The following is a 6,000-nucleotide window of genomic DNA, read 5'->3' on the forward strand; positions in this document are numbered from 1 at the left end:
ATGCATAGCATGAGGTATGCTAAATTAAACGTGCCCTAATACTAACCATTAAAGCGGGTAAGTAAAAGGGAAGAAAGACATGAGGTTGGAAGACGTACACACACTCACACACACTTATTACAGATTTGCCCTCGCTCGGAGGGACCAAATAAATATTACAAATTAATTAACTACGCAAGCTAATTAAATATTACAAATTAATTAATTAACAAATTAACTAATTAATTAAAGCAGGAAAACGCCTCGGGAAGCGTGCCGCCATGCGCAAGCTGCCTCTGTTTTCCTCCCTTTCCTCCTCTGGAGGTTGTCAAAACCTCAGGACTACATCCTTGGACAGAGGGGATCATCACCGGCTAGATGAAATTTCCACCGGCAGTGTTGTATGGCCATCGGCACAAAATTGAAGCTGTCGGCAGAGAAAATAGTGCCGGTCGGCACATTACACTGCCGGTCGGCAGAGTATTCCTGCAGAACCTGCAACTCACAGCAACAGAGGGCAAAACAAGGCATGGTAGCACAATTCAAAGCATGTATGCACCAACCATGTCTCTTATCATTGTAATGACTCAAAGGGACATGTGCCTCGGTTCTCGGACCACCAATCACGCATTTCCATGCATGATGGCCCAAGGAACCAAGTATGCAACTTTGGTTTCAAATGCAATGCAAACCAATCAAACAAATTAGGCCCAATTCCTATCACCAATTCAAGGAACAAGGCATGCATGCAAAATGCAATGCAACCTAGGCATACAAGCTAGGAATGCGACATGACATGGCAAGGCATTTATGCAATCATGCAAGCATACATATGGCAATGCAAATGGGTGGCAAGATGGACTTATACATGAATTAGGCAGCTCTAAAATAGGCCTAAAACAGTGGCCAAAACACATGCACACATACACATGATGGAAGGCCTACACTTGGGCACAATTTAAACAACCCTCAAGCACACTTGAAAGGGATAAACAAGAGCAATTAGCATGCAACATAAGCATTGAAATCATGTTAGGATGGTGCCAAACCAAGCAACAAATCAAGCCAAAACATGCAACGAATAGTCTAAGTGTTCAAAGCAAATCAATAAGGCATTGAACTACACTTAACATGACCAAACATGGCATGCATAGAAGGACCAAAATCAGAGGTTTAGCATGTTAAAACAAAGCTAAAGGACTACTTAGATGGCATCTAAATGGCCCAAATACAAAGGCATGCACCATGGCCAAAACATGGAGCATTGCAACACATGCTTTCAAAGCATTAAAGAGATATGCAAGGCAATCCAACAAGCACGGAAATGGGACTGAAATAGCATATAGGATGATTCCAAATCACCAAAACAATGCAAAGATGGCATGCTACACATGCACATGCTCAAGGCCAACAAGCCCAAATACAAAGGAGCTATATCAAGCATGCCAAAATCAACCCAAATGACTATGGACAGAGCTAAAACATGGCAAGATATGCACAAAATCTTCACAAATGCAAGCCTAAAACATGCTCCAACAAGGCTAACAACCTAGAACATGTTAAGGCACAAATAAGGCATTACATGGCAACTATGCTAAACATGCATGCAGTTCCAAAACCAACTTGAAATCATGTTATATTATAGATATATAAGCATGAAAAACAAACCAAACATGCTCAACACACACTCAAGCATAGGCTTCCTTAAGAGGCCAAAATGTGTCCTTTTCAAGGACAACAAGGAGAGGGGGTGGCCCTCTCCATCTTGGGACTTCAAAGCATCATCTTCACCACTGAAATCCCTCAAGATTTCAGTGGTGAAGAGACCTCAACACCAAAATCCCGGAGCTAGCACAAAATGGCTCAAAATGAGGCCTTTTGAGGCCTAAGGGTGGTCAACACCCCTCAAAAAACAAAACACTCTTAATAAACAATAAAGAGGGCTTAAAAATAGAACTTTTTTATGTTATACAATAATCACAAAAACAGCTCTAAGATAGGTATAAAATTGATGCAAAAAAGGGGGAAAAATGGACTAGTTTCTCACCCTTGATGCCTTCTTCAACAAAGATGCTCCAATGGCCTCCTTGAGCTTGAATCCAAGACCAAAACTTCAAAACACACTCTTTAGAACCTCAGCTCCAAGAGGAAGGTGAAACACTAGGTGTTTGTGTGCAATAATGAGACACAAAACACCTAGTATGCAAAATGAGAGGAAAAGAGAGATAGGTTGTGTATGTCTAACCCTAACCCTAGAAAACCAGAGCTCTCCTCTGTCTTCTCTTCTCAAAAATGTCTAAAGGCTCTCCTTTGCCTTAGAGAGAGCTTCTCTCTAATATGCCTCTTGTAAAGCTTACAAGACAAGCTTTGCAAGAGGGAGATCCCTCCATACACGTGTATGGAGGGGAGCAAAAGCAATACAGCTGTCCAAAAATATCTGCAAAAGCAGATGAACAGCAATCGGCCGGCAAAAAATGCCATCTTGGCCAAACAAAGTGCCGACCGGCACAAAATAGTGCTGACCGGCAACAAAGAGTGCCGGCCGGCAAACTATATTGCCGGTGGCAGTAAAAACCAGCCGGTGGCATCTAGCCACTGCCGGTGATGGGTGGGGATGGTCTACAAGCCCCACCTTGCCTCTCAAGGGCAAGATGCAAGTGTTTGGTGCAAAACCAGACACTAAACGGTCGAGTTCGGAGATCCTGAGACAAGGCGCGCGAGCCGAGACCCCCGGGAACTCCAAACGAACACAAACATGGAAGATCACCGTGTGTTCAAACAGTGACGTCCAAGTCTTGAGGACGGTCAAAAATAGGGTGTCTACAGATAGCTATAGTGTTGTAGAAATCGCATGATGATTTGGTGAATTGAAACTAACCTCTTATTCATTGTCATTGAATATGGCTATGTCTTTAATACATTATAAATATATGACGTTTGGGAGAAGAAATGGGATGTACTCTGTCTTTGAGAGAAGAAGGGGGATGGACTCCATTAAATTAAGTTGGCTTATGTGTCTAGGGTAAAAGTCCCGAGAATCGAGTGTATACATGGGTGTCGATTCCTGCTTACAAAATTTCTACAAAAATGGAAAATAGAAGAGTTTGTATAATGGTTGTGTTGGTTAGAGACCCATTGAGCTGTAATTTTAGTTTGGTTGTCTGAATGAAATGGAAAGGACTTACAAATTGAGATAAAATGGATTGAGATATAAAACTTGGCGTAGTGTGGTTTTGCAAAAGAGTCATAAATGATTTGATCGTGGAGCATTGTGTATGCATGTTATACTTATATCTTTGTTAAGATTCATACATTGTGTTAGATTATCTCTACTAGGTTTTGGCACACCCTACTTGGGAAAATCATTTTCAGGTACTGGTGATGTGCCTCCACCAAGGACTTAGCTTGGGAGGATTGTGGAGCTGACGGCTCAATTTTTTTTATTTTGCATTAAATTTTTGTACAAGGCTGGGGATTTATATGTATTGAGCCAGAGAATCACTTTTGATGTACCTAAGCCCTAACTTGGAAAGATGTAACCCTTTAGGGCATATGACTGCGTATTTAGTTTTTATTACATTATTGTGGCTTGGTAACACATGTTGTAGATTCAGGGTGTCTTATTTATAAATGTATATTGCATGTGTCACCCTTTATACAATTGAATCTCATGTAGTAGAAGGATACTTTACTCTGGTTTATACTTTTATTTACTTATCATTTGGATGGTTTATTGTATTTATTTTGGGGCGTTAGAACTTGATATCAGAGTGTATCGGGTTTGAATACTTTGGGTACGTGGGAAGTGGTTATTACCACAATGGGTTTGTCTTATTTAATAGAGAAGTTAGTATGTAGAGTATGCTTGCATGATAACATACTTATGTGATTATATGGGTACGTGATTTAATTCATAAGATATTAATTGGGTCTACGAGTTTCTAGAAGTCCTGTTAGAAGAGCACTTGATCATTGTTATTTCTAATTGGAACTCTGGCAATGCCGTGGGACGGTCATTATCCGGGAATGAAATTCATATGTGTTTATGTGACTAAATGCTGACATGGAGTGAATTACTATTTTCCACCGCATTACAACGAGAGTGAGTTAGCTTCGGCATATTTGTAAATGTGCTAATCTCTTTTGTTACCTTCATTAGGATGTCAGAACATGGACGTGGCGGTGGTAGGCGTGGTAGGCCTAGGAGGCATGAGGTGACTTTAACGGATGATATTCTAGCGCAAGAAGAAAGGGTTGGTCAGGCCAATGTGGCTAAACCAGTGGGTCAGCTGGCCATGGACACCTTAGTTAGCAAAATGGCTAGAGCATTGCAGGAGTTTATGGACATTCTCAGAGTTGAGAATCAAGTCCAGACCCAAGTAGTTGAGACAGGGCCATCATTCCTAAAGCGAAAGTTTTTCCAATCAAATCGGGATAAGTTTTTGGGTGATCTTAAGGAGCCATTAAAGGCAGATAAGTGACTAGAGCAGAGAGTGAAGACGTTTAAGATGCTTGGCATTGAGGACAACCAACTGAGAGTAACCTTGGCATCCTTCCAACAGAAGCGAGATGCGGGTCAGTGGTGGAAGTATGTGCATGGTCGCATTGGGGTGACCTGGAAAGCTTTTGTTAGCGCCTTCCAAGATAAATATTTGCTTCCCATTGTTAGGGAGAAGTTGAGAGATCAGTTCTCCAAGCTTGTGCAGTTGAATACTCTGACGGCTGAGTTTGAGGCCCCATTTACTAGCTTGTTGAGGTTTGCACCAGAACTCGTGGCAACTGAGGAGTGTCGTTGTTTAGAGTTCGAGAAGAGGTTGAGGACCGGGCTCATATTCAAAGTGGCCAGGTCAATGATTAGAGACTATGACCACTTTGTGGATGTGATAGCTCATCTTGAGACCATAATGCAGATGGAAGAGGAGCAGATAAGGGGCTCCAAGATGAGTTAGGCTGTTCAAAGGGACAGTAAGAGGCAGAGGGAGCTCAGTCAAGGACCACTTTTCCAGTACCGAATTTAGGTTCGGGGAGAGGTGGCCAGGGAGATTTCACTTGTTACAGGTGTGGTCAGTTGGGCCACAAGTTTCTAGCTTGCCCATAGAGGGGAGGAGGGTAGCGGCTTACATCGTCGTCGGCTCATTCTCAGAGCTAGAGTCAAGAGAGACGGCAGTCGCTCACTTGTTATTAGTATGGGCAGGCGAGGCACATGAAGAGATTTTATCCTTAGTTGGGTGGCACCCTGGTGCTTCTGGTTGGAGGCAGACACAGAGTCACTAGTCTACACAGTCAGCACAGACCTCGAGGGCCAATTAGGGAGCCTCATCGGCTCAGTCAGTGCATCAGGTTTATGCTCTGAGGGGTGAGCAGGTTGAGCAGAGACCTACGGGGCGTGTGTATGCTGTTACTGTGCTAGATCTTGTAGTAGCACCTTCGGTAGTAAGAGGTACTTTTTTGTTTTGCAATTTAGTTGCTAATGTGTTTACTGATATGGATGCATCCATTCATTTATCTCGTTTGCATTTGCATCGGCTTTGGGGTTAGAGTTGGCTCAGTTAGCATCTCCTCTTAATGTAGAGTCACCAATTAGTGGAGAGATTGTTTTGGAGTAGGAGTGTCGGGGTTGTGACATAGAGGTTGTCGGTCGCCGACTTCCTTTTGCATTTGTGTTGATTGACATGTGTAGTTTTGATGTTATTTTGGGTATGGACTGGTTGTCATCGTACCAGGCTATCATAGATTGCTACCGTTTGAAGGTTACTGTATGTACCTTGAGTGATGATTGCTTTTATTTCTTAGGGGACCAGACTGATAAAGTCTTATCACTAGTGTATGATCCGTATGGGTGAAGTGAACTTAGTTGTCTTTTTGCCAATTTCTTGGGCAACGGGTGTAATGAAGTTCGAGTAGAGTTTCCAAGAGTAGTTTGTGAATACTGGGATGTTTTTCCTGAGGATCTTACTAGTTTACCACCTCATCAAGAGATCGAGTTCTCTACTGATTTAGTGCCTAGCATGATACCGTATC

The sequence above is a fragment of the Camellia sinensis genome, chromosome 10 (assembly GCF_055761805.1).
Source record: "Camellia sinensis isolate YWXY chromosome 10, ASM5576180v1, whole genome shotgun sequence".
NCBI lineage: Eukaryota > Viridiplantae > Streptophyta > Magnoliopsida > Ericales > Theaceae > Camellia > Camellia sinensis.